This window comes from Castor canadensis, chromosome 7 (genome assembly GCF_047511655.1).
Source record: "Castor canadensis chromosome 7, mCasCan1.hap1v2, whole genome shotgun sequence".
Lineage (NCBI taxonomy): Eukaryota > Metazoa > Chordata > Mammalia > Rodentia > Castoridae > Castor > Castor canadensis.
This window is the reverse complement of record NC_133392.1, coordinates 158,229,974-158,257,438: the sequence shown is the minus strand read 5'-3', so window position 1 is coordinate 158,257,438 and position 27,465 is coordinate 158,229,974. Positions and strand designations below refer to the sequence as shown.

Sequence of the window (27,465 nt, the reverse complement as noted above, 5' to 3'; positions counted from 1 at the left end):
GAAGACAGAGGCACTGTCTACCTTATGGTGTGCAGAAGGCGCAGTGGGGTATCACTTTAGGGGTTTGAAGAAGCTGGGATGCCTTGGAGGAATTGGGTGCTTAACGGCTCACGGCTCAAAGTGTTGGTTCCCCTGAATGTCATATCCCACCCACCCCATTGTCCCCTTGCATTTGTATCCCCCTTAACGGATCCCTTTTCTCCTTTCTGTATGCTCAGACCCTCCTTTTCAAATTGGGGTCCTGACTGAGGCCTAGGGGGTAGGGGAACAGTGTTCTGGATTGAGGGAATACTGTTGGCTGAGATAGCCCCATAGGACAGGCCTGTTTACATGTTAGGACAATGTTGATGAGGACAGAGATGTAATGGGTAGGAGAGGGAGCATGGAGAATGGCTCGGGAAGCAGTTGCCAAGCTTTGGTTTCTTTTTTGGCTATAGTATTGAATTCCAAGGTGTGAAAAAAAATCTCTCCCTTCACTTTATGAGTAAGTGGTTTGAGTCTGTTTCTGATGGAAAAATTCTAGCCTTGACCCCACACATTCCACCCGCCAGGGTCTGTCTGGATTATCCATGGGCGGGCCATTTCTCTGGGTCTTAATTTCCTAGCTCAGTGCCAGAGGGTCTGTGAGGATACATATGAGTTTTGCAGTTTATTAATTTTGCATTAAATAATTAATAATAAAGTTAATTGATGAATTATTCAATTTTCAGGTAAAATAGGATGATAAATATTCATAACTTATTTTATTAAGGGAATTTCCATTTCCTATGTCATTAAATCTAGATTAACGAAGGCTGATTTTAAATGAAGATTGAAAACAATTGTGCTTTGGAATTAATTTACTATGTTAAGGTCATTGCTTTGTGAGTTTACCCCCTGCTGGAAAGTTAGGGCTCTTCCCTGGGAGAAGCAGCTGAATTCACAGTGACACTAGTTGAGGACAATTCCCCAGGTGTGCTGGGGACTTCTCTAGGATCCACATTGCACAGGGTGAGGTGGCGTGGAGGGGCAGGCAGAACTGGGCTTCTTCCTGTCCTCTTCTAGGCTTGGCTGTTGCTTTCAGTTGTTTGCTGTTTGTTTGAGGATTGCAACACAATATAATATCCATCCAGATCAGATGTGATGCTCTGGTCTGTGTAGATCCTGGTAAAGGACCAACAAGTGCATTTGCCTCAAAGTCTATCTTAACATTGGTTAAGACTTGGAGGAGGTGTGTGCGGGGTTTCCTATCTGTCACTGCTTTCAGCCCAGGGTTAACCACAGTTTCTGTTTTTATGTGTGTTTTCTGGCTGTCTGATTTCTTTTAGATCTGGCGTATGTTAATTTGCAAAGCTGCTTAGAGCACAGATCCACACGGGTTGTATAGGACTTTCTAGCACCATGTGGACTCTTTCTGACTCACAAAACTCCCTGGAATCTGAGGTCACAGTCTCTTAACCCTGAAGAGTAGGTAATTCATGAAGGGTATGGGGAGGGAGGGAGGGAGGGGGACAGAGAGAGACAGAGACAGGGAGAGAGGAAGAGTAGAGAAGGAGAGCGGTTAAAGGGAGAACACTGCATTCAAACAACTTTTCTCCCGTCCTTCCCCGGCCTTGTGGACGAGGCCTCGGGCTCAGAGGCTGTGTGTTGCTTACCCAAGGTCACTCAGCTAATTACCCATGGAAGTTGGGACTAGAGCCCAGGTCTTTCTGACTCCCATTTGAGCGCTTTGTTCGAATTTCTTAGTAGTTTAAAATAATTTTCACCTGGCCACCCCGAGTAGCGGGGCCGTGGGAGTACTTATAACCCTGTGAGACAGGCTTTCTCTGCATCACCAAGCGTTCGTTATAATTTTCCAGTGCAACTTGTTTGCTCTGAGAAAGTTGATCCTACGGTAAGCCTTCACTTCAGAGGAGAGCATTTGATGTCGTGTCTCATGAACCTGCTTTCCTAAAATTATCCCTAATTGGCTTGGAAAGAAGCTTCCAACAGGCAGATGGTTTAATATCTTGACTTTCTGGTGTGACTCAGGGAGGCACAGGGATTATATCTGGTTTGGGAGAGCAGTCTAGTTAATTTGGGGGTTAAGATACAATCACTGCTGTGCAGATGGTAGTGGCTGTCTCTGGGGAGGGGTGTGAACCACCAGGGACAGCCTGTGTCATGAGGGATGGCAGATGGTAGGTGGGGTGCAGAGAAGAAGGCACTGAAATGCAATTCCACGATGTCTAGCATTTGTCAACAAGCCTTCATCGAGTGCCCACTGTGAGCCTACATTTGTGGCGGGCACTGTAGGGTGACAAAGGCAGGAGACAACATGGCCCCTGACCTAACTGAAGAGCCAGGTCACACGTATCTGAAATAACTGGAGAGCAACTCCCAGACAGCATATGCAGTGAAGCCTGGCGGATATGCGAGTGCATGTGTGTGTGCACAGTCCTTTGTGTGTGTGTGTGTGTGTGTGTGTGTGTGTGTGTGTGCTTGTGTATGTGTGTGTGCACAGCCCTCTGTGTGTGTGTGTGTGTGTGCTTGTGCATGTGTGCGTGCACAGCCCTCTGTGTGTGTGTGTGTGTGTTTCTCACATACACAGAGCTGTAGGAAGAATGCAAAATGGGGCAAAGATCAATTGGATTCAATTGATCTCATTGGGAAAAACAGCACGGCAACACTTGTAAGGGTGAATTTCAATCAGAAAACTTCGAACTTTGGTTGGGGCGGGGAGTGTGTCCTGATGAAGGACAAGGAGACGACACTTGGACTTTTCTCATCCTTAAACCACAGAGCAGATAAATTGCTGGCTTTGATTGGTGATTATAAGGTTCTAGCAGCCATGGATGCAAGAAGATGGAATGAAAGCCAAGTATCCCGAGAAGAGCAGCTTTTGGTGGGGGAGGGCTACTTCGGGATGGTTTTTTGGTGTTTAGGCTGCCAGGAGCCTGGCAGGCACTGAATAAGAAGCAGTGCTGACTGTGTCAGATGGGCCCATCATCCTGAAGTGCTGTCCTGAGGCCCAACATGGCCCCTTTTTCTGAGTGTCTGTATAGACCTTGGGGGTTGAGAGGGCTTTCCATGCTAGGACTCCAACCTAAGGTGGTCTTATTAAAAAGACTCTGTTTGGACATGAAGACCTGTGGAACAGAATAGAGGACTCAGATATAAAGCCACACAACTATAACCAACTTGTCTTTGACAAAGGAGTTAAAAATATACGATGGAGAAAAGACAGCCTCTTCCACAAAAACTGCTGGGAAAACTGGTTAGCAGTCTGCAAAAAATTGAAACTAGATCCATGTATATCACCCTATACCAATATTAACTCAAAATGGATCAAGGATCCATATCAGACCCCAAACTCTAAAGTTGATACAGGAAAGAGTAGGAAATACTCTGGAGTTAGTAGGTATAGGTAAGAACTTTCTCAATGGAACTCCAGCAGCACAGCAACTAAGAGATAGCATAGATAAATGGGACTTCATAAAACTAAAAAGCTTCTGCTCAACAAAAGAAATGGTCTCTAAACTGAAGAGACCACCCATAGAGTGGGAGAAAATATTTGCCAGCTATACATCAGACAAAGGACTGATAACCAGAATATATAGGGAACTCAAAAAACTAAATTCTCCCAAAATTAATGAAGCAATAAAGAAATGGGCAAGTCTTAATGCAGAGAAACTAAAGCAGACACCTTAAAAGCAACTGAGGCCAATAGGAGAAGGGGACCAGGAACTAGAGAAAAGGTTAGATCAAGAAGAATTAACCTAGAAGATAACACACATGCACAGGAAATTAATGTGAGTCAACTCCTTGTATAGCTATCCTTTCTCAACTAGCAAAAACCCTTGTTCCTTCCTATTATTGCTTATACTCTCTCTACAACAAAATTAGAGATAAGGGCAAAATAGTTTCTGCTGGGTATCGAGGGGGTGGGGGGGAGAAGGAGAGGGCGAGGTGGGTGGTAAGGGAGGGTGTGGGGGCAGGGGGGAGAAACAACCCAAACATTGTATGCACATATGAATAATAAAAAAAAATGAAATGGGCAAGTGAATTAAACAGAACTTTCTCAAAAGAAGAAATTCAAATGGCCAAAAAACACATGAAAAAATGCTCACCATCTCTAGCAATAAAGGAAATGCAAATTAAAACCACACTAAGATTCCACCTCACCCCAGTTAGAATAGCCATCATCAGCAACACCACCACCAACAGGTGTTGGCGAGGATGCATGGGAAAAAGGAACCCTTTTATACTGCTGGTGGGAATGCAAACTAGTACAACCACTCTGGAAAAAAATTTGGAGGCTTTTTAAAAATCTAAACATTGATCTACCATATGATCCAGCAATACCATTCTTGGGGATATACCCAAAAGACTATGACACAGGTTACTCCAGAGGCACCTGCACATCCATGTTTATTGTGGCACAATTCACAATAGCCAAGTTACGTAAACAGCCAAGATGCCCCACTACTGACGAATGGATTAAGAAAATGTGGTATTTATACACAATGGAATTTTATGCAGCCATGAAGAAAAATGAAATCCTATCATTCACTGGTAAATGGACGGAATTGGAGAACATCATTCTGAGTGAGGTTAACCTGGCCTCAAAGACCAAAAATCGTATGTTCTCCCTCATATGTGGACATTAGATCAAGAGCAAACACAACAAGGGGATTGGACTTTGATCACACGATAAAGAGAGCACACACAAGGGAGGGGTGAGGATAGGTAAGACACCCAAAAAACTAGATAGCATTTGTTGCCCTCAATGCAGAGAAACTAAAGCAGATACTTTCAAGCGACAGAGGCCAACAGGAGAAGGGGACCAGGAACTAGAGAAAAGGTTAGTTTGAGAAGAATTAATTTAGAAGGTAACACACATGTACAGGAAAGCAATGCAAGTCAACTCCCTGTATAGCTATCCTTATCTCAACTAGCAAAAACCCTTGTTCCTTCCTATTATTGCTTATACTCTCTCTACAACAAAATTAGAGATAAGGGTAAAATAGTTTCTGCCTGGTAGGGAGGGGGTGGGGGGAGAGAGAGGGGGCGGGATAGGTAAGGGAGGTGAGGGGGAGAAGTGACCCAAACTTTTTTATGCACATACGAATAAAAGAAAAAAAAAGAAAATGAGGTACAAGGAGGTTAGAAAAAAAAAAAAAAGACTCTGTTTGTCCTTCTGCCCCATACAGCTCAGGAGACATGGGAGGAATCATAGGTCCCCAGAATCACATTGACTTCTACACTTGAGAGCCCTGGGTCTCAAACAGGGATGATGTCCCCTGCCTGGGACATTTTGGGTGGTCTCAAGAGGCAGGGACATCCCCTGGCATCTCTGGTGGGTGGAAGCTATTGACTCTGGTAACCATCTGACCATGACCAGGACAGCTATCAAAGAATTAAATTACTTCATCCCAAATATTGACAGTGCTGATGGTGAGAACCCCATTCTAGAGCAAGAAGTGAACAGATCATCTGGAAGTGCTCAGTGGCCACGGACCAGGCTCTGGTCGTGAATCCCAGTCATCTGTGGTTGTGCCTCAGTTTCCTCACTGGTGTGGTGGGGTAATGATAGTACTTGCTGTGTGCGGAATAAATGAATGGAGGGTGTCAAGCACTTGTCTTTGGCGTTATTGGTGTATTCATTACCACAGTCTCCCTGGGAGTCTGTTCAGAATAGCCCCACATGGCTCTGCTCTCTGCTCTCAGCCCAGTTGTTTCTGCTCCTACCCTTGTGGTTTTGTAGAATCATGGCCTGAGGTCTCAGCACCAAAAATGATTTAGCTGTCCTTGGAATAGTGAAGTTCAGAGAGGAGAGACAACTGAGAGTCTGTGTTTCAACATTCAGCAGGGGAGAGCTTTCTAAATAGGACGTGCTTGTCAAGAGAGTCAAAGGTGCCCAGGGGGCCAAGCTAGGAGCCCCAGACTCATTTATTTATCCATCCAGCAAATACTTATTGACCACTGAATCAGTTGTTTATTGCTGTATATAACAAATCATCTCCAAACTCAGCAACTTAAATAACATATACTCATCCCTTCATCATGCCTGTGGGGCAAGAATCCAGGACAGCTGAGCTGTTGCCTCTGCTCTGAGGATCCCAGGGCTGCAGTGAAGGTGTCAACTGGGGCTGCAGGCTCGTCTGAGGACTTGATTCAAACTGGGTCTATTAGCAGAGGGAGTGTAGCTCAGTGGTGGAGCCTTTCACTGCAGACTGGATCCATTTCCACACCCACTCATGTGGCTGTTGGGAGATTGAGGTCCTTGTGGTTGCCAAACTGAGGGCTCAGTTCCTGCTGGCTGTTAGCCAGAGGCTGCCTATAGTTTTGTGCCAACATGGGCCTCTGCAACATGGCAGCTTGCTTCATCAGAGCAAGTTAACAAGAGCATATAGACGTGAGCAAGTCCAAAGTCAGTTTCTTTGTACGCTAACCTCATGGGTGATGTCCTACCATTTTTGCTGCAGTCTCTTTCTCAGAAGTCAGTCACCTGGTACAGCTCATGTCAGGAAGGGATCACACAAGGCATGCATTCTAGGATCAGGGGTTATTGGCGATTCACTTAGATACCATCTGTCACATCATGCATTATGTGGAAGGACCTGGCAAATTGTAGACTCAACAGGCTCCGAACTCACATTGGGCAAAGACTTTTCCCTTTCTGGGGCCTACCTCCCTTCTTCAACTGGCTGGCTTAGATTCAGAGTGGCAAATATGGGTGAGCTACCAATGCCCACAGCCTACATCACTGGTCGCGACATGGTCTTCCTGGGAGCTGCATTCAGCATGGGAAATCCTCCTGGCCTGGCTCTTGTCCTACATGGTCTGTATTAGCTGACCAGAGCCAGCTGTGGCACTGAATTTCATTTGCCCTTTCTGGGTGGCCTGTAAGAGACATTACAGTGCCCCAGGCCACCGGTAAAAATGAGCAGGTATGTCATCTTCCTTTTGGCCAGAGTGAGAAAACAGAGCCCTTGGTGTTTGGGGACTGTGGTGGTGCAGCTCGGCAGCCCAACCCTTTCCTTCTCAGACAGAATCTGCTCTCTTAGTGGTGACCAGCGTGCTCACCAGCTGAGTGTGAAGCCCAGCGTAAGGTGGGACTTGGCCGGCCCTTTGTGTTGGAGGGCTGGGCTCAGCGCCACATCTTCTGTTTGGTTTCTTAGGGGGCCTCTAATATTCCTGCCTCTGGTGGACTGCAAGGGAGCATAGGTCATTGTGGAAATGAGCTAGCGGTGGCCTGGGGTGTTTCTGCATTCAATTTATCTGACTTTCAAGTAATTCATTCCTGTCCTTTCCTGGATCGTGCTCCTGGGCTCCAGGTGATGGCTTAATTTGCTTCTGAAATCTTGATGCTACCCTTGTGCTCACTTCCAGGAGCTGCTGGGGCACCCTGTTAACAAGAAGCAGAGCATGTGTTCTGGGCCATGTTACCCATTATCCAAACCCATTAGAATATTTGGTTTCCCTCCTTTTTTTTTTTTTTTTAAGTTTCTTTTCCTTAAGGGCTGGAATGTCCAGAGGCAGTTTAATAGACATCGATCTGTGATGATTTTTAGCCGCTGTGCTTCTGGAGGGTTGAGAAGCCAGTAATTAATCCTTGCAAAAGCTCATCCCTTTTGTTGGGAAAATGACCTAGTAGTTAAATCGCTCAAGCAGGCTGGGCCAGCCTGACCCAGTTCAGCTCCCAGCCTTCTGAAGCTTCATTCAAATGAGTCCACTATGAATTATTCAGCCCTGCTGCAGGGGAGAGTGGGTGCTCCTCTCGTCATAGTTAATCAGCAGCCTGGGAGGACGGCGTCAGCTTTACAGACAGCTGCCACACACTTGGAAGTAGATGAATGAGCGTTCTTCGAAGTTGGGGTAGCTTCCTGCCTTTTCAAGGGAGTTGGTTTGTCCTCTGATCTCAGAAGGACAGCCCTGCTCCTTGGGCTTACCCATGGTCCCTGTGAGTTGGTCTTTTTTTCTGAACCAGCAGAAAATGACCTCCAGGGACCTCCCAGCTAGGGACTCCTGGGCGATTCCCAATGCATCACTTCTGTGACAGTTTCCTCTGAAGCAAGTCACTGAGAATGACTTCAGATGACTCGAACACCTTACTGTCTCACAGTTCTGTATGCTGGACGTGCAATGCTGGTCTCTTGGCCAAAAACCAAGATGCGGGCATGGCTGGCTCCTTGAAGAGGATGTAGAAGAGAATTCTCTCACCTCTTCCAGCTGCTGGAGGCTGCCCACATCCCTTGGCGCCTACATCCTTCATCCATCTGGACAGCCAGCAATGCAGCATCCCTCTGACCCTCCCTCTGATCATCTTCTGTCTCCCTCTTCCACCTTAAGGTGATTACACCAGGCCCACCCGGATGATGCAGAACCGTCTCCCCATCTTAAGCTTAGTTGAAGATGAGTTGCTCAGCAATCTTAACTCAGTTTCCCACGTTAATTCCCCTTTGCCGTGTAATGTAACGTACAGCTTCCAAGGATTGGGATGGGATGTCTTTTGGGGGACAGGGAGAAACATTCTTCTTTCTCCCACACTTACTCTTTCCCTGGCTTTGTCGTCTCTGGTTTTATGGAAATTTCTATCGAGAAGAAAACCTCCAAGAGCTTTTCTGAGCAACCAGTGGAGTATAATTTTAAGAGTGTGAGCTTTGGAGACAGCAAACCTGGGCTGCACATTCTGGAGGCCAATAGGCTACAGCTCACTCTTGACTTAGACCCTGAGGGGCAGGGGCCATAGTCACAAGGTGCTGAACTGCCCCTGTTGGTTCCAGTTTCTCAGAACTTCAGGTTCTCTTTCTACTGCTCTTGTATAAAGATCAGGATATGGTGCTTTGGCCATAAGAACTGTTTATTTCTCTGACTTTCCAGACCTCACTTCCTTGCATGGGGTGGAGGGTCTGGTTTTTTGGGCTGCTGTCGGGTGCACTGTTACGATTTCCTTGTGCTTTTCCCTTTGCTCCATCAGTGGCAGGCTTCCTGGGCTGCCTTGCATCCCCCTTTTCAGGTTCATGGCCCTTTCTTTCCTGGTCCTTGCACGTGGGGCTCCAAGTTTACCCCAGGAGAGCTTAGCATCAGCATGATAAAGCAGGAACTTGCTGAAATGCAATGTGTGCAGATAAATTATTCAGGGAAACCCAGTCTAACTTTATTAAGCCTGGATTCATCCTTTTCTGTCAGAAGCCAAAGAGAGGTTGCATCAACCCAGTGAGCTCGGCCTGAGGGTTGTGGCTGGCAGAGGGCTGAGTACCCCTGTGTGGGCTCCCTTGTGCCCTCAGATTTGTGCCTAGGTAGCCCCTTAAGCAGAAGAAATAGTGTGGGGTGGAGGAGCACAGCCTCCTGGGAGAAGGGTCACTTCACCTCTGCTGGTGTGGAGGAAGGGACTGGGGGCCAGAGTGGCTTCAGATCAGAGCCTCTAGTACTACAGCGAGAGGAAGGATGGACTCAGGCAAGACCTCCCCCACACAGGCCAGGGCAGAATGGATTTATCCATGATATTTAACATCATAATAAAGTTAAAGAGTTTGTGGCATTTTAAGTGCTTTTCAGATTAATTTATATTCTAACATGATAATGAGGAAGCAGCTTTTGTCCAAGAGGTGAGATATGCAAAAATAACCTTTAAGTTTCTCATAATTAACCTTTAATGGTATTCTCACACTTGAGCAATATATTTTGTGCTTCAAACTGTAACAGACAGAAAGAAGTGCTTGCTGCCTGCATCCAAATACCTGGTGGCATGAGGTCACGTTGATGCAGGAGGTTCTATCCCTCTGCATTTTTGGTCCCAGATTATCAGGGAGTAAAATATAAGCAATGGCTTTGTACCACATTGGCCTTTCTTTTCATCCACCCTTGAGCCACAGCTTCTGATTCTTCAGGGCACATCCTTGTCATCCTTGTTCCCCACAGCCCCTCCTGTCACGGCTGACTGGTCCTTTGTCAAAGTCCTCTTTAGGTGATTCTGTAGAGAACTACTATGCGCCAGGGCTGAGACCTACCCTCAGAATTCACATCCAGTGGGGATGGCAGATACCCAGACACAGTGACAGAAGCCAGGAGGGAGGAGTCCATGGCTACATCCCACATGTCCTCTGTATTGATCAGGGTTCTTTAGGGAGACAGAACCAAGAGCGTGTGCTCTCTCTCTCTCTCTCTTTCTGTTTGTGTGTGTGCATTCATACACATATAGAAAGCATAAAAATTGACTCAAAGGCATACAGAGGAGACCCAGGATGGCTGAGGGGATAAGGCCTGAGAACCAGAGAACTGATAAGTAGGTTCTAGTCTGGAGTTCAGAGGCACAAGACCCAGAAAAGTCAATGTTTCAGTCTAAGTCTGCTTCAGTTTAGGTGTTAAGTATCTCCCAAAGGTCTATGTGTTAAAGGTTTGGTCCCCAGTTTGGTGCTATTAGGAGGCAGTAAAACCTTTAAGAGGTGGGAACTAGTGGAGGGCCTCTGGTCATTGGGGGTATGCCCTCAAAAGGGACAGTGGACCTACAGCCCCTTCCTCTTCCTCTTTTTTCCCATCCTGGCTATGAAGCGAGCAACTTTATTCCATTACGTTCTCCATGTCACCATGTTTTCTCTCCTCGCTCACCCAAAGCGACAGGGCCAACAGATCATGACTGAAACTTCCAAACTGTGAACAGAAAGAATCCTTTTCTGTTTGTAAGTTGATGATTTCAGGTGGTTGTTATAGTGATGAAGAGCTGACTAGCACAGAGTCCAAAGGCCAAAAATAGAAATCTTTACTCAAGGCAGTCAGGCAGGAGGCGTTTCCCTTCCTCAGGGAAGGGTCCGTCTTTTTGTTCTAGTCAGGCCTTAAAGTGATTGGATGGGTCCAACCACATTAGGGAGGAAATGTTAATCTCATCCAAAAAATAAAATCTTCGCAAACAATCCAGAATCATGTTTAACCCACTACCTGGGCACTCTGTGTTCCAGTCAGATTGGCACATGAAATAAACCATCACACCCTCCTGTCCTGGAGTCCTCTTTCCCTGTTTTATCACTGGTTCTTCCTCCATCTTGTGCTCCTTGCCTTCTACCTCCATACCTCCAACCATCTTCTCTTGGAAGATGGCTCCTAGCCCTTGACCCTGACCCAGCTAGGCTGGGTCATCAATCAGCTAGTTTAAAAAATTACTAGACACATGTCAAGACTTTTAACTTAAGCCTATAAGTAGGTACTGACTCCCCAGTCTTTGCTTGTAGAGCCAAGGTGGTTTTGATCTTCTTCCGTGTGGGCCTGTTTGTGGGTAAGTCCCATATTTTTTCGTAAGTTACCTGATAATACCTTCCTATAAATCTCTAGTTTAGAATGACCTCCCCCAACTATTGTGTAGCTGAATCAATTGGAAGCATTCGTTAAATCACTCACTTTTAATCTCTAAATATTGGACTTAGTTTTGATAGAAACAACCGTTATCCTTTTTATACTCCTGTTTCATTATTCTACATCTTATTTAATTTATTTATGTAATTCCAATGAAAAAGCATAGCCAGCCGGGTACTGGTGGCTCACGCCTGTAATCCTAGCTGCTCAGGAGGCAGAAGCAGGATTGTGGTTTGAAGCCAGCTAGGGCAAATAGTTCGAGAGACTCTTTGTTGAAAACAATTCATCACAGAAAGGGGGTAGTGGAGTGACTCAAGGTAGACCCTGAGTTCAAGCCCCAGTACCACACACACACACACACACACACACACAAAGCACAGCCAGCACAAACAGGTTTGGGAATAAACCTTACTGAGTCTTGGTGCACATTCAAACTCCATTGGCGGAGCACACAGTGTCCTAGAAAGCAATGGCTGCCTGTGCTCTGTTGCTGGAAATACTCAGCAATGGGGGAGGAGGGCTACTCAGTTGCAGCCCTGGCAGTGTCCCTGGTGTCAATCCTCCCAGCATGGCAGGTTTCAAATTTGTAGGGCTAAACAGCTCCACTGCTGAAAAACCTTGAACATTTGACAATGGGCTTTCCTGGTGGGCACCAGTTGACTTCAGCAACTATCGCCCATATGCTCCAGTGGGAAGCAGAGGATGGCCTTGGCACCAGGGTTCCGAGAGGGGATGGAGAGACTTGGGTTGTCTGAGTCCTTGATGAAGGGGAGGCCAGTTTAGAGAGCTTTCACTGTCAGCACGTCTCGGGCGCCCCCACCCCTAACGTTTGTAATTCCTGACCCTGCTCTCTTCCAGCCATTCCTTCCCCTTATGCCTAGCCTGGAGGCCTTTATGCTGCCATTCTGGCATGGTGACCCATACTTGGCCTACCCTGCCCAGATACCCCATGAACTTTTCTGGCTTTTTGCTCTTCCTACACACACTGTGTCTGGGCCCCTTGGGGGCTTAGGAAGTCATTGGCTGAGTAATTTAATCAGCATTTCCAGCCAAGGTGTTGGTTTACAAAGGCTTCATTACCTCCAGGCCTGGATGGCCTGCTGACTCATGGGGGCATTTCAGGCCTCAAATCCTCTAGCACTCAAATCCTCACAGGCCCGAGGCTGTCTCTGTTGATGGGTACAAACACCTCTAGTGGCAGAGGACATATTTTCTGGATGTCTCCATGGTTCTTCCTGTCACTCAGGGACTCCCAGAGTAGACAGTGTTGCTAGTAGAATGTGTCAGAATTAGATTTCAAATTCTTAGCATCCCATTTTGTCTGAGCTTTGATGCTTTTGATTTTACTCAGAAGGTGGTTTTTGTAGTCAGAAATGTTCTTGACTGTTTTTACGTGTTGCTTGAAGTTTTTCATTGTTAAAAACTACATGTCCCAGTGTGTTAGATAACCAACTCTTCTCTGGCTCCTACAGATGCGCACTGAACATCGTAAGTGGGGAGCCATTTGTGTTTTGGGAACTGAGCAGGAGATCTTTTTTAAATTATTTTTTATTTTATTATTCATATGTGCATACAAGGCTTGGGTCATTTCTCCCCCCTACCCCCACACCCTCCCTTACCACCCACTCCGCCCCCTCCCTCTCCCCCCCACCCCCTCTATACCCAGCAGAAACTATTTTGCCCTTATCTCTAATTTTGTTGAAGAGAGAGTATAAGCAATAATAGGAAGGAACAAGGGTTTTTGCTAGTTGAGATAAGGATAGCTATACAGGGAGTTGACTCACATTAATTTCCTGTGCGTGTGTGTTACCTTCTAGGTTAATTCTTTTTGATCTCACCTTTTCTCTAGTTCCTGGTCCCCTTCTATTGGCCTCAGTTGCCTTTAAGGTATCTGCTTTAGTTTCTCTGCATTAAGGGCAACCAATGCTAGCTAATTTTTTAGGTGTCTTACCTATCCTCACCCCTCCCTTGTGTGCTCTCGCTTTTATCACGTGCTCAAAGTCCAATCCCCTTGTTGTGTTTGCCCTTGATCTAATGTCCACATATGAGGGAGAACAAACGATTTTTGGTCTTTTGGGCCAGGCTAACCTCACTCAGAATGATGTTCTCCAATTCCATCCATTTACCAGCGAATGATAACATTTCGTTCTTCTTCATGGCTGCATAAAATTCCATTGTGTATAGATACCACATTTTCTTTTTTTTTTCAATTTTAAAATATATATATTTTTTAATTTTATTATTCATATGTGCATACAAGGCTTGGGTCATTTCTCCCCCCTGCCCCGACCCCCTCCCTTATCACCCACTCTGCCCCCTCCCTCGTCCCCCCACTCCCTCAATACCCAGCAGAAACTATTTTGCCCTTATTTCTAATTTTGTTGAAGAGAGAGTATAAGCAATAATAAGAAGGAACAAGGGTTTTTGCTGGTTGAGATAAGGATAGCTATACAGGGCATTGACTCACATTGATTTCCTGTGCGTGTGTGTTACCTTCTAGGTTAATTCTTTTTGATCCAACCTTTTCTCTAGTTCCTGGTCCCCTTTTCCTATTGGCCTCAGTTGCTTTAAGGTATCTGCTTTAGTTTCTCTGCGTTAAGGGCAACAAATGCTAACTAATTTTTTAGGTGTCTTACCTATCCTCACCCCTCCCTTGTGTGCTCTCGCTTTTATCATGTGCTCAAAGTCCAATCCCATTGTTGTGTTTGCCCCTGATCTAATGTCCACATATGAGGGAGAACATACGATTTTTGGTCTTTTGGGCCAGGCTAACCTCACTCAGAATGATGTTCTCCAATTCCATCCATTTACCAGCGAATGATAACATTTCGTTCTTCTTCATGGCTGCATAAAATTCCATTGTGTATAGATACCACATTTTCTTGATCCATTCGTCAGTGGTGGGGCATCTTGGCTGTTTCCATAACTTGGCTATTGTGAATAGTGCTGCAATAAACATGGGTGTGCAGGTGCCTCTGGAGTAACCTGTGTCACAGTCTTTTGGGTATATCCCCAAGAGTGGTATTGCTGGATCAAATGGTAGATCAATGTCTAGCTTTTTAAGTAGCCTCCAAATTTTTTTCCAGAGTGGTTGTACTAGTTTACATTCCCACCAACAGTGTAAGAGGGTTCCTTTTTCCCCGCATCCTCACCAACACCTGTTGTTGGTGGTGTTGCTGATGATGGCTATTCTAACAGGGGTGAGGTGGAATCTTAGTGTGGTTTTAATTTGCATTTCCTTTATTGCTAGAGATGGTGAGCATTTTTTCATGTGTTTTTTGGCCATTTGAATTTCTTCTTTTGAGAAAGTTCTGTTTAGTTCACGTGCCCATTTCTTCATTGGTTCATTAGTTTTGGGAGAATTTAGTTTTTTAAGTTCCCTATATATTCTGGTTATCAGTCCTTTGTCTGATGTGTAGCTGGCAAATATTTTCTCCCACTCTGTGGGTGTTGTCTTCAGTTTAGAGACCATTTCTTTTGTTGAGCAGAAGCTTTTTAGTTTTATGAAGTCCCATTTATCTATGCTATCTCTTAGTTGCTGTGCTGCTGGGGTTCCTTTGAGAAAGTTCTTACCTATACCTACTAACTCCAGAGTATTTCCTACTCTTTCCTGTATCAGCTTTAGAGTTTGTGGTCTGATATTAAGATTCTTGATCCATTTTGAGTTAATCTTGGTATAGGGTGATATACATGGATCTAGTTTCAGTTTTTTGCAGACTGCTAACCAGTTTTCCCAGCAGTTTTTGTTGAAGAGGCTTGAGCAGGAGATCTTGACTGAAGGGAAGGGAGCAGGAGGGAGAGCTTGCTTTTCAGATTAACTGAGTACAGCCCCATCTGTAGGACAAGACATGCTTGCTAGGGCAGGAATGGGCTTGGGAGCTGATTTTTATGCTAGAAAGCAGAGTGTGGTATTGTGTAAGGAATGGAGTTTATCTTTGTGTGGGATAAGAAATAATTGCTAAGCTAGTAACTTCTGTATTTCGCAGATGCCTGCACAGTTTGCATGCAGTCTTGGGGTCTGGAATGCAGGAAATGCCTGATCTCTTAAAGGACCCCTGACATCAGTTTAAATTTCAGAAATTAAAGGATTAAATTACTTCTGTTTTTTCCAAAGACTTGCTAGCACTTGGTCCGTTTCATTAAAATGTCTGTTCTGGCTGGGCGCTAGTGGCTCACACCTGTAATCTCAGCTACTCAGGAGGCTGACATTGGTAGGATTGTGGTTTGAGGCCAGTCCAGCAAACTGTTTGAGAGATTCCCCATCTCCAAGATAATCAGAGCAAAATGGACTGGACGTTTGGCCCAAGAGGTAGAACACCTGCTTTGAAGCCCTGAGTTCAAACACCAGTCTCACTACAAATAAATAAATAAACAAATAAATAAAATGACTTTTCGAGTATAACCTTCCCTAAAACCAGTCATGAGCACCCAGGGGCTCTGTTGAAACTGCACCTTTCTGTCCCTCTGGGGTTTCCGTCAGAAAGGAGCCAGAGGAAACCCAGTGCGGAAGGCTGGGGAAGGCAGCAGAAGGAAATGCGCAGGTACCCAGCCCTTCAAACAGGAGGGACATAAACCGTGGAGGCCCTCAGCCTCTCATCTCTCTCCAGGTTCCAAAACCAACAGGAGGCCAGAAAAGGGATGGCAATTAACAGAGACAGGGCATTACATTTATTTCTGTCCCTCCAAATTTGTGTCCTGGGGTGTTAACATGGGTGAACCCCGGACCCATCGCCAGTGCTCATGATTGGCGAAACATGGTACCGTCAGATCACCCTGGGGTCTGGCTTCTGGGCTGTCAGTGGATGAAGCAGGCGACTGTGTCTGCAGCATGAGGATGGGGCTCGGGAGGGGTCCCACACCATGGAACAGGCACTCCTGCCCTCCTGTTATATGACATGACATACAGCAGTAATAAAGCTACAGCGACCGTTAATTGAGGACTTACTCGCAGCCTATCTCACCTGGGTTCCATAGGAGGATTAAACTGAACATAAAATTGTGTGTAGGGTCTTTTATTTCTGGGATGGTCCATAGTTAGCACCATTCTGATATTCAGGAGAGAAGTTGGTTTGTTTGTTTTTTTTTTTACCAAGGATGCCTGCAGGATGATAGGGATCCCTCAGGGAACCCTACTGGAGAATAGCTGAGCTTAAAAATGCTAAATCTTTTTGACCAATGGGCTATTTAATCCTTCAGCCACTCCTGAGATGGATGCAATTATTTTCATCGCTTTCCAGAGGAAGAAACAGAGGACTAAAGAGATCAAGTGATTAGCCTAAGGTCACACAGATCATAAATGGTAAAAGATCGGAACCCAGAGCAATCTGCTTTGTGTTAGTTGTCTACTGCTGTGTGACAAATTATCACACCTTTAGGGGCTTAAAACAACACCCACTTACTTACCTCACAGTGTCTGTTAGGCAGGAATACGGGCCTGGCCTGGTTGGGTCATTGGCACCAGGGTCTCTCACCAGAGTGTTGGTTGGGCTGTGTTCTCATAGGAAGGCTCAGCTGAGGCATGGTCTGTTCCCAGCTCGCACATTTGTTGGTAGGACTCCATTCCTTTCTGGCTTTGATGGAGGCTTCCCTGGACAGGTGGCTCCAAGGTGGCTTTCTGTTTCACCAAAGCCAGAAAGGGAGAGAGAAATCACAATCTTACTCATTAATCCTGGAAGTAACATCCGTAACCCATTAGAAGCACTGCATGCATTCTACTCACATTCAGGGGAGGCGAAGATAATTGGGGAAAATCTTAGCTTCTCTCCACCACAGACTCCAAAGCCCACGCTGCCTCTTTGTGATGATGGTTTGGGAGTCCCCACATGCACAGAGAGGTTTAATTGGACTGTCTGGTTTTAGGTGATACAGCTTCCATTGTTTTCAACATTTCTGATGTTATCAGGGATGGAATTAAAGTCTCAGAGCCACACTTTTGATTAATGTATGAGATACAATGTTACACATTTCATAAAATTGTCTTTCAAAGAAAGCAAATCTGCTTTCAGGAAAGCCATGGAGGGTAAGAGCTGTCTGCAGAGTCGCACTCACTTTGGGCAGCTGAGCAAAGCCAGAAATCCCTCGGTGTGAGGCATTCAGATGCCTTCCTGGGGGCCTGGTTCCCACAGCTGGAGGAAGACAACTATCTCGAGAAGCTGAGTGAAGTGCAGTGACTGGGGACTTGAATACAGTGTGAAGCAAAGAGCCTGGTATATTTCTGTGCCACAGAGGCACCATGACTTTACACCAGGGCTAACCTAAGATCAGGTATAAATGGAAAAGAACATGAACTATGTGTATAACTGAAAGATCCTAGAGGGGCCCTGCAGGGCGTCTGATAGGTGCTACAGAGTCATAAAAAAATAAGCCACAGTTAATTTCTGATATCCGGTGGGGGAAGAAGTTGGATCACATTAAGCTCTCTCCTGGTCAGGAGTTAAATGGTACCAGGATGTTCTGGTTGCCAGAGAGCAACCACAGAAACGGCCAGTTACGAAAGACTTTGAGAGTTCTTAGGGTCACAGGCGTTCCTGCCACGCGGGCCATGATACTCGACCACTAATTCACCTCTCTGGTGGTTCAGAGGCACTGGTCAATAGGTCACTGGCAGGCTAGTGGAAGGTTAGATCGACCCAGTCCTGAGGGGCCACTAGAAAGAACAAGGCAGGGCCCTGCCCTCCCACTCTGCCCTCAGGAGAAGGGCACGCAGTCAGGGTTACATAACCCTCTTGGGTAGGTTCCCTGCACTTGACTTTTGGTACTGAAACTTGGCAAATGACCCATAGTGGAGGGGAGAGAGCTGTGAGGTGAGTGTCAGGTTGTTCTTGGGTGAGGAGTCTTATGGGGGTCTAGCAGAGTAGACCCTTCCCTCTCTGATGTCACTTGTCCTGGGGCTCATATGGCTTATCAGTCACTCATCCGGCGAGCCCCAGGGGAAGGGTTCTGGGGAATGCCAGCCAGCAGAGCACCATGCTCTGGGAGGCCATTTCTGGGAAGACCTGTGATGTGTCCGGGTTCTGAGAGAGGATGAAGAATCAAATGCTAGGTGGGATTCCTCATGGGGAGGAGGGCCTTGGACATTCCCACTCCCTCTCTTTCTCAGGTCAGCCCTCAGGGTGTCTGAGGTGGAGGGCTTCTAGAAATCAGGGTTTCCTGCCGTGGGAGCTTCTGTTTCCCAATAGGGCTCCAAGTCTGAGGCTGAAGAATGAGTGGCCCAAACCTTCTTCTCCCTGATGCCACCACAATCCCTTAATGCTGAAGCCAGAATCTTGGTCATCTCTGATTCTCCTCCCTCCCCAACAACTGCTTTATCCACCTGTCAGTCTCTGCTTCTGGACTGTAGTGGCTCCCCTGGTCACTGCTGGTCACTTCTACTACCCTCCTAACCCTTCTGCCCACGGAAGCCAGGGTGGCAGCACAGGTCAGAACAGAGCACTTTTCTTTTTTTTTTTTTATTATTCATATGTGCATACAAGGCTTGGGTCATTTCTCCCCCCTGCCCCCACCCCTCCCTTACCACCCACTCCGCCCCCTCCCTCTACCCCCCACCCCCTCAATACCCAGCAGAAACTATTTTGCCCTTATTTCTAATTTTGTTGTAGAGAGAGTATAAGCAATAATAGGAAGGAACAAGGGTTTTTGCTGCTTGAGATAAGGATAGCTATACAAGGCATTGACTCACATTAATTTCCTGTGCGTGCCTGTTACCTTCTAGGTTAATTCTTTTTGATCTCACCTTTTCTCTAGTTCCTGGTCCCCTTTTCCTATTGGCCTCCGTTGCTTTTAAGGTATCTGCTTTAGTTTCTCTGCGTTAAGGGCAACCAATGCTAGCTAGTTTTTTAGGTGTCTTACCTATCCTCACCCCTCCCTTGTGTGCTCTCGCTTTTATCATGTGCTCAAAGTCCAATCCCCTTGTTGTGTTTGCCCTTGATCTAATGTCCACATATGAGGGAGAACAAACGATTTTTGGTCTTTTGGGCCAGGCTAACCTCACTCAGAATGATGTTCTCCAATTCCATCCATTTACCAGCGAATGATAACATTTCGTTCTTCTTCATGGCTGCATAAAATTCCATTGTGTATAGATACCACATTTTCTTGATCCATTCGTCAGTGGTGGGGCATCTTGGCTGTTTCCATAACTTGGCTATTGTGAATGGTGCCTCAATAAACATAGGTGTGCAGGTGCCTCTGGAGTAACCTGTGTCACAGTCTTTTGGGTATATCCCCAAGAGTGGTATTGCTGGATCAAATGGTAGATCAATGTTTAGCTTTTTGAGTAGCCTCCAAATTTTTTTCCAGAGTGGTTGTACTAGTTTACATTCCCACCAGCAGTGTAAGAGGGTTCCTTTTTCCCCGCATCCTCGCCAACACCTGTTGTTGGTGGTGTTGCTGATGATGGCTATTCTAACAGGGGTGAGGTGGAATCTTAGTGTGGTTTTAATTTGCATTTCCTTTATTGCTAGAGATGGTGAGCATTTTTTCATGTGTTTTTTGGCCATTTGAATTTCTTCTTTTGAGAAAGTTCTGTTTAGTTCACGTGCCCATTTCTTCATTGGTTCATTAGTTTTGGGAGAATTTAGTTTTTTAAGTTCCCTATATATTCTGGTTATCAGTCCTTTGTCTGATGTGTAGCTGGCAAATATTTTCTCCCACTCTGTGAGTGTTCTCTTCAGTTTAGAGACCATTTCTTTTGATGAGCAGAAGCTTTTTAGCTTTATGAGGTCCCATTTATCTATGCTATCTCTTAGTTGCTGTGCTGCTGGGGTTTCATTGAGAAAGTTCTTACCTATACTTACTAACTCCAGAGTATCTCCTACTCTTTCCTGTATCAACTTTAGAGTTTGGGGTCTGATATTAAGATCCTTGATCCATTTTGAGTTAATCTTGGTATAGGGTGATATACATGGATCTAGTTTCAGTTTTTTGCAGACTGCTAACCAGTTTTCCCAGCAGTTTTTGTTGAAGAGGCTGCTATTTCTCCATCGTATATTTTTAGCTCCTTTGTCAAAGACAAGTTGGTTATAGTTGTGTGGCTTCATATCTGGGTCCTCTATTCTGTTCCACTGGTCTTCATGTCTGTTTTTGTGCCAGTACCATGCTGTTTTTATTGTTATTGCTTTGTAATATAGTTTGAAGTCAGGTATTGTGATACCTCCGGCATTGTTCTTTTGACTGAGTATTGCCTTGGCTATTCGTGGCCTCTTGTGTTTCCATATAAATTTAACAGTAGATTTTTCAATCGCTTTCATGAATGTCATTGGAATTTTGATGGGAATTGCATTAAGCATGTAGATTACTTTTGGGAGTATCGACATTTTTACTATGTTGATTCTACCAATCCATGAGCATGGGAGATCTCTCCACTTTCTATGGTCTTCCTCAATCTCTTTCTTCAGAAGTGTATAGTTTTCCTTGTAGAGGTCATTCACATCTTTTGTTAGGTTTACACCTAGGTATTTGATTTTTTTGAGGTTATTGTAAATGGAATTATTTTCATATATTCTTTTTCAGTTTGTTCATTATTAGTGTATAGAAATGCTAATGATTTTTCTATGTTGATTTTATATCCTGCTACCTTGCTGTAGTTATTGATGGTGTCTAGAGGCTTCTGAGTAGAGTTTTTGGGTCTTTAAGGTATAGGATCATGTCGTCTGCAAATATGATATTTTGACAGTTTCTTTACTTATTTGTATTCCTTTTATTCCTTCTTCTTGCCTAATTGCTATGGCTAGGAATTCCAGTACTATGTTGAATAGGAGTGGAGATAGTGGGCATCCTTGTCTGGTTCCTGATTTTAGAGGGAATGGTTTTAGTTTTTCTCCGTTAAGTATAATGCTGGCTGTAGGTTTGTCATATATAGCTTTTATAATGTTGAGGAACTTTCCTTCTATTCCTAGTTTTCTTAGAGCTTTTATCATGAAATGATGTTGGATCTTATCAAAGGCTTTTTCTGCATCTATTGAGATGATCAAGTGGTTTTTATCTTTGCTTTTGTTAACGTGGTTTATTACGTTTATTGATTTTCGTATGTTGAACCACCCCTGCATCCCTGGGATGAAGCCTACTTGGTCGTGGTGAATAATCTTTTTGATGTGTTGTTGAATTCGGTTTGCCATTATTTTGTTGAGGATTTTTGCGTCAATGTTCATTAAGGAGATTGGCCTATAGTTCTCCTTTTTGGAGGTGTCTTTGCCTGGTTTTGGGATAAGTGTACTACTGGCTTCATAAAATGTGTTAGGCAGTTTTCCTTCCCTTTCTATTTCGTGGAACAGTTTAAGGAGGGTTGGTATCAGTTCTTCTTTAAAGGTCTGATCAGCAGAGAATCCATCAGGTCCTGGACTTTTCTTTTTGGGGAGACTCTTGATTGGTGCTTCAATTTCATTTTGTGTTATAGATCTATTCAGGTGATTAATTTCCTCTTGGTTCAGTTTTGGATGATCATATGTATCTAGAAATCTGTCCATTTCTTTTAGATTTTCAAATTTATTTGAATATAGGTTCTCAAAGTAGTCTCTGATGATTTCCTGGACATCCATGGTGTTTGTTGTTATCACCCCTTTTGCATTCCTGATTCTACTAATTTGGGTTTTTTCTCTCCTCATTTTAGTCAGGTTTGCCTGGGGTCTATCGATCTTGTTTATTTTTTCAAAGAACTAAGTTTTTGTTTCATTAATTCTTTGTATGTTTTTTTTGGTTTCTATTTCATTGATTTCAGCTCTTATTTTTATTATTTCTCTCCTTCTATTTGTTTTGGGATTTGCTTGTTGTTGTTTTTCTAGGAGTTTGAGATGTATCATTAGGTCATTGATTTGGGATCTTTCAGTCTTTTTAACATATGCCCTCATGGCGATAAACTTTCCTCTCAGGACTGCCTTAGCTGTGTCCCATAGGTTCCGATAGGTTGTGTTTTCATTTTCATTGACTTCCAGGAACTTTTTAATTTCCTCTTTTATTTCATCGATGATCCATTCTTCATTAAGTAATGAGTTATTTAGTTTCCAGCTGTTTGCATATTTTTTGTCTTTACTTCTGTTGTTGAGTTCTACTTTTACTGCATTGTGATCAGATAGTATGCACGGTATAATTTCTATTTTCTTATATTTGCTGAGACTTGCTTTGTGCCCAAGGATATGATCAATTTTGGAGAAGGTTCCATGGGCTGCTGAGAAGAATGTATATTGTGTAGAAGCTGGATGAAATGTTCTGTAGACATCAACTAGGTCCATTTGATCTATTGCATATTTTAGATCTTGGATTTCTTCATTGATTTTTTGTTTGGATGACCTATCTATTGATGATAATGGGGTGTTAAAGTCTCCTACAAGCACTGTGTTGGCGTTTATATATGCTTTTAGGTCTTTCAGGGTATGTTTGATGAAATTGGGTGCATTGACATTGGGTGCATACAGGTTGATAATTATTATTTCCTTTTGGTGTATTTCCCCTTTTTTTAGTATGGAATGTCCTTCTTTATCTTGTTTGATCAATGTAGGCTTGAAGTCTACTTTGTCAGAGATAAGTATTGCTACTCCTGCCTGTTTTTGGGGGTCATTGGCTTGGTAAATCTTCTTCCAGCCTTTCATCCTTAGCCTATGCTTATTTCTGTCGGTGGGATGGGTCTCCTGTAAGCAACAAATTGTTGGATCTTCCTTTTTAATCCATTTCGTCAAGCGGTGCCTTTTGATGGGTGAATTAAGTCCATTAACATTAAGCGTTAGTACTGATAGGTATGTGATATTCCTGTCATTTAGTTGTCTTAGTTGTTTGAAGGTTTGATTGTGTGTACCTAAGTTGAGGTTACTCTTTACTGTCTTGCTTTTTCTTTTCCTGTGGTTTGGTGCTGCCTGTGTTTTCATGGTTAAGTTGGGTTTCACTTTCTGTGTGCAGAATCCCTTGAAGAATCCTTTGTAGTGGTGGCTTTGCAGAGCACTTTTCTATCAAAACCCTGATGGGCACCCTGCTCTTTGTGGGATGAAACTCCAGACCCTGTTCGTGGCCTGGAAGCCCTGCTTGGCCAACTCCTGTCTGCCTCTCTGGACCCCTGTGATGTTTGGTGCCTTATGAATTTTCCAAAGCTGGCATAAGAAAATTACACATTGAGTGGCTAAAACAATAGAGATTTCTTGCCTCATAGTTCTGGAGGCCAGGAGTCTGGTTCCTTCCACAGACTGTAAGGGAGTATCCACTCTATGCCCCTTTCCCAGCTGCTGGTGCCCCCAGGTATCCCTTGGCTCTTCATCTTGTCTTCCCTCTGACTATGTCTGTCTCTGTGTCCAAACTTCCTTTTTACAACAATGCCAGACATCTTGGATAAGGCCCACTCTAAAGACCTCAACTACCTTGATCTTCTGTAAAGACCCTATTTCAAAATGTCACATTCACATTGAACATCTGTAAAAGATTCTATGTGGGCTGTGTGCCCCCTTCTCTCTCCATACCCTCTCTCCCTTGGGTCTGCCAAGCACTTCCCTGGTACTTGCTTCCACCCAGGCACATGTGCCATCCCCTCTGCTTTGGAAAAGCCCTGGTGCACCCAATTGGACAAGACCTTGGCCTGCTTGGCTTCTGGTCCCTCTCCTCAGTCCTGATTCCTTCCTTGGGAGTGCCCTCTCTGAACCCTCAACATGTTTGGAGAGGCCTGTGGTCACTCTCACAGTCCTGGAATTCTTCTTTGTGGCACCTGTTCCCTGGCCTGCCTGCCTGCCCGCTCCAGCAGTCAGCCATTTATTGCTAGGTTGCTTTGGTGGTACACAAGGCCCTGCATTGGGGGAGGCTCGTGAGGCTTCAGTTACATCTCAGAGCAGCCTGGGGAAAGGTCACAGTCAGTCTAAGGAGGAGAACTTGGTGATATTCCACGAGAATGTCCAGCCCCTGTCACCCCATTGCTTCTCATCTACAGACATGCATCTTTGTGTGGTTCATGTGGAGGTGGGGGTGTGGCCAGGTATTGAACTGGGACCTTGCACATGCTAAGCACACACTCTATCACTCAGCTGCATCCCAGTCCTAGGGATGCATCTTGGCCACATATGAGGTGATCTCTGGGGCACAGATGTCTTATCTCTGGGTGGTCTGCCAGTATCATTCTTTGCATTTATTAGCTGGATCCCAATGGGTGCTTCCATTGAGTGGGAGTGCCTAAGTCTCCTGTCTAGATCTGTACTTGGCCATGTCCTGCTCTGGTTTTGGGTCTTGTTCTCTTGCTTTTTGTACTCTTCTCCTTCTTCCTTCAATGACACCCCCCCACATACCTGTCATCTGTTGCATTCACGTGGCATGCCCATCATGTACATGGTCCGTGGGCTGGTGGGAGCAAGTTCTCTGCCTGGAACTTTCCAATCCTCATTTGAGGCTCCAATCCAAGGCTCTTCTCTTTGATGTCTTTTCCACATCCACAATCTGATTTTAGGTGACATTTAGCTGACACTTAAGCACTGGTAACTCACTGAATAGATATTTATTTTGTCTCCCCTTCCCCCTGTCCCTAACTTACCTGCAAACTCCTTGAAGTCAGAATGATATGTTAGTCAAACTTTATGTTGCAGGTAGGGGATACTCAATAAATTGTTGCCATTGGCAAATGTGAAACAGATTCCCTCCAGTACAGGGTCACGGGCCTCATTCTCAAATCCTCACGCTGAAGCATGGTGCTAAGGAGACAGGACTTGCATGAAAGGACGTATGAAATAATGAAGTCACTATCTGAGAAGATTTAACATCTGTCTTTCCAGGTTTCCTGCAGTTTGGTGATGAACTCTTAGAAAACAAAAGCTTTTGAGTGCTAACAAGATAGCTTTTTATTGGTGGGAGCCTAGATTGGGGGAATCAGAAAAGAAAGGAGAAAATTTTGTGTGAGGAAGTTTGCCTATTTCCTTGAGATCTGCTGTGAGTGCTGACTTTGCCTCTGTCCTTGTATCTGTGGACACTAGGGAGCATCTGCCATCAGATTGAATATTCAATTTATAAGAAGTGGAAAATTCCCATCTGTCTTCCCTTCTCCACCCAAGCTACCCCTGTGGAGGGTCCCAAGGACACAGCTGCCACCCAGCTCCTCAGCTGCCACCCAGAGGGATGGAGGAGGCACCCGGAGAGAATGCTGAGCTGGTGTAGGAGTCACTCTCTGACCTCTTGACTGGAGCTGCCTCTACCAGGTCACTGTCCTCCAAGTCAGCCTTGGGGATGTTCTGACCATCAAGGCCTGGAGGTCTAAGGGGGATGACCTCTTATTCATTTATTTGTCCATCAGGTGGCAATTGGTTTCCTGCTGTGTCCCTAGTCATGAGGATATAGGAGTGGATAGGACCAGAGTGATGGCAATATAGCCAGGTAGATCCTGCATTCAAGGTCAGCACAGGGTCCATGTTGGGTGGCACGTATGGTGGCCACTTACAGATGACTAAGGGAACCCTTCCTGGAGTAAGTGCCATGTAAGTTGAGGCCCTAAGGACTTGTGGGGATTAGCCTGCCTGGGAAGGGGAGAAGGGAGGGGCAAGACCCAACCGGGTTGGTTGGGGGCTGAGAGGATCAGCAGGACCAGACAGTAGGGTTGGAAGGATTGGAGGTTGGGGGAATGTGTCCTGATGCCTCTGAAGTCACTGTGCAGAGGAACCTGGGCTCTGGCCTGAAGCCAAGTCACATGGCAAAGGCTCCCTACCACCTCACCCCAGAGCCCCAGAACCCCAAAGCCAGCAATCTCAAAGCATAGATGAATGCCTGCCTGTCTGCTGAGGCCATTTCAGACTGCACGGCCTTGGTGCAGGTCTCCCTGCCCACTCCCTCTGCTGACTCCCTAATTGAATCTGTAGCCAGCCTCAGTTCAGGCAGCTGATGACACAAAGTGGTGTTTAATTCTGAACTCTGCAAACTGGAAAGATTAAATAATGGATTTTGTGATCTGCTGAGCTCTTTTTCTGGAGAGACTGATAAGATGTCAATTAGAAAAATTTAAATATTGATGAGTTTTAACTTTTGTATTGATTGGGCAGTGACACATTTTGAATAATGACTTACATTAAAAATAAAGGACTAAAATAACTGAGTAATCCTCAGAATTTGGTGGGCTTTTAAAGTTTTGTTTCTCTTAAGAGCTAAAGATCCAGCCAGCACACAGGTGAAGTGGCTATTTTGATGTTCCTACACCTGTCTGTCTGCTGACTTCTCCTCTGTCCTCCTTGGGACTTTCGCCCATCCTGAGAACTGGGTGGTCTGGCACCTGGGGAGACAGGTGGCTCAGCCAATAGCTGTGGGCTACTCCAGGGCGACTGTCAGACTGGTGCCTGGGGCTTCAGGTGGGAAGCAAACACAGGCAAGCTGTGTTTTAGATTTTGCTGGGCTCCAAGCCATCCCTCAGGACCTGAGATGGGAAGCCTTCCCCTGCTGCCTAGGGACTATGCTCACAGCACTTGAACTTATCTCTATCCTTCCAGGCTGTCTCTACAGCCACACGGTTCCGATTCTGCATTTCTGCACTTGTGGCTGTGGCTATTTCCCCAGTTCTCTCAGGGAGGCCCAGGAATCAGAACAGAACAGCCATGTTTTGGGACTGACAATGTGCCAGACTCTGCGCTCACTCATTCTTCACTCATCACTCATTCATCCTGTGCGTGTGTACTTATTAAACTTTAACTCTGTATCAAGCAGGAAGCTTAGAGTATAGAAGGGGAGACAGGTGTTAACCAGGCTTGCTGCATGACTACACAGGAAGCATGCAAGGGAACCTAGTCCAGTCTGGGGTGGTGTGCAGATGAGAGTTAACCCAGTGGCCTTTAGGTCTGTCCTTAGAAAGGCCTGCTTGAAAGATGGCCCTTGGCTGGTGTCTGGGAACTTGACTGCTAAGCAGTGCTCTGTTCTGACATAAAATGCTAACTGAACAGTAGGAGTGGCCCACTGTGCCTAAACGGTTTGGGCAAACAACTGATTTTTGTGAATACCAACTTTCCTTCTTGGAGTCAGGAATTCTGATGTGAGCTAGGCCAAAGACCTGCATGAGCAGCCCTCCCCCACCCCCGACAAAACCCCTACATGGTGGTCTCTGAGCTTCCCTGGTAGACACACTTAGTGAGTGTGGCTCTGACCTGCTGCTGGAGGAGCTGACTATCCTGAGTGACTCCACTGGGACTTTGCCCGTCTGCTGTTTCTCTGTCCTGATCAGCCAAG

The 27,465-nt window shown here is 45.3% G+C and overlaps 1 protein-coding gene and 1 long non-coding RNA gene across 19 annotated transcripts in view; one reads left to right on the top strand and one right to left on the bottom strand.

The window, feature by feature from the left end:
• Positions 1-27,465, top strand: part of Camta1 (calmodulin binding transcription activator 1) — an 826,483-nt gene that overhangs the window by 287,946 nt on the left and 511,072 nt on the right. The window lies entirely within an intron of this gene.
• On the bottom strand, positions 830-19,137 carry LOC141424712 (uncharacterized). Its single transcript, XR_012449561.1, has 3 exons — positions 19,043-19,137; positions 16,714-16,924; positions 830-1,143 (listed from the first exon to the last, which is right to left on the bottom strand). It is a non-coding gene; the product is annotated as an uncharacterized lncRNA (long non-coding RNA).